Source organism: Cryptomeria japonica, chromosome 9, assembly GCF_030272615.1.
Source record: "Cryptomeria japonica chromosome 9, Sugi_1.0, whole genome shotgun sequence".
In the NCBI taxonomy this organism is placed as follows: domain Eukaryota; kingdom Viridiplantae; phylum Streptophyta; class Pinopsida; order Cupressales; family Cupressaceae; genus Cryptomeria; species Cryptomeria japonica.
In genome coordinates this window covers 260,084,110-260,086,268 of record NC_081413.1, presented here as the reverse complement: position 1 = coordinate 260,086,268, position 2,159 = coordinate 260,084,110, and positions in this window count along the sequence as shown.

The window sequence follows — 2,159 nt, the reverse complement described above, 5'->3', positions numbered from 1 at the left end:
AAGTGTTTGCTCAATGAAATCCAATAGGATGGATTGATAATGGATTATATAACATTACAATATGTTCCTTAATGACAATTTTTCTTGAATTACTCAGAATATTTAGTGAACAAAAGAATATAGTTAAGGGTTGATGGGAGATGAGTTGAATAGAGTAATGTATGTGTGAATGTATTTGGATTTATGTGAAATTAAATGTAAATGAAATAAGTGGTTGCAAGTACGGCTATGATATTTAGTTTTATGTAATATAGGTAAATTATCTGGTTAATGGTGTTATAAGGAAATGATCATAGGAGATAGGAGCAGGAGTAATCAAAGTTTGATATTAAATTTTGTTTGGAGATTAAGTAATGAGAACCATTTCTTATGAGCATTTTACTTGTGTGAATATATGATTGATTAAATTGTTCAATGACATCATGCAGACCATTGTTATCATTTGTATCCTATTTATTGTGCAATAAGGGGAAATGGTGAATATTTTAGTACATCATCGAGTGATTAGTTGAGGTTTTGATATTTATTTCTATTTTAACTCAGTAAATGTGGTAATTTCTTAGATAGGATATCTTCAATATTAATCATGTCATTAGTATATTCCTTGTGTGTGTATGAAACACTCTATTTCCTCCTTGCATGTCTCTTTTCATGAAGAATATTTTCTTAGACTTTCGTAAAGACTGTATTGCATTAAAATGATTAAATGAATATAGATATACTAATAAACATATGGTTTTAAAAGTATGGCACAAACTCTCTAACACATTCAGGGTGTTGTACCCTTGGGTGTTGTGTAGCGGTTACTCCCTTTGGTGTGACTAAAATTGGTCACCTCATGATGCATTTGGATAAGTTGGCTATTTTTCCTCGAGTTATTTTGTGGTTTGTGCTAGCATAGTTGAAGTTAATTTGATTTTGGGATTTTATAATTCTTCTTCATCTATTTTTGAAGTGGTGGCACTTGTCACACTTTACTTCTTGACTGATTTCGCTGGCAATTTTTGTGATCTAATGTTGGTTTTGATGACCCTTGCTTTTTGGACCTTCTCTTATGTTATTGTTGTTGTTGTCTTTTGTGATCGTTCTGTATGTTGAGTATCGTGGGTCCTTATTTTGTGTGAAGTATTATCTCTATCATGTTCATTTTGAACCTCTGATAGTGTGTGTGCAAGGGAGGACACTGTAGAGAAGTGCACTAGACATAGTGAACAATTAGATAATGTTAGTATCAAATGAGTAAATGAAATATAAGATAGAAGTGCATTTGGATTCTAGAAGTTTGTAATATATGAAATAGTTAAATGCAAAATAACTGTTATGAGTAGTTTTGTATATATATCTTGCATAATTAATGGATTAGAGTACCTTTGAACAATTTGATTGGATGAAATATGTGTTGAATGACATGTGTTTCCCTCTCATACTTTAGGCTTAAATTGATACCCTTGTCAATTAGTGTCTTGGCTTGAGTCGTTGGTCTGCGTCATGTGGTATGTTGTTCAACATTATGTCGGGTTGCCTTGTGAATCTGTGACTATTTATTAATTAATAATTAATCAGTTTATATAGTATTAAATTAAATTAATGGATGACATTAATATTTGATATTAATGTGTGAATTATTATTATTAGAGATTTAGTATTTATTGATGTTTATTCCATGAATTTGTATTTACTTGATGATTTTATATTATTATTATTTTATGGTCTAATGTTTAATCGAATATTTATTATATGTGCTTTTGATTTATCGAATTATTATTTATTTATTTATTTCTTAATTATTGGTTGAGTATTTATGCCTATTTGTACATTTATTTATTTATTGTTTAATTACTGGTTGAAGCATTTATGCTTGTCCGTACATTTACTTATTCATTGTCCATTTTTCTTATTTGTTTATTGTTTATTTATTTATTGTTTATTTATTTATCTTATTTATTGATTATTTATTTATTTATTGTTTGATTATTTATTGTTTTGATTATTTATTTATTTATTTGTTATTATTTATGTACTTACCCCTTGTTATGATTGGCCCTCTTGGAAGTTGTGACTGTGAAGATATTATTATTTAATAGTTTGTTTAAATTTATTTATACTATTTTGTGGTTTAACATTTATTGGGGCATTTGATTTATTTATTTTATTTATTA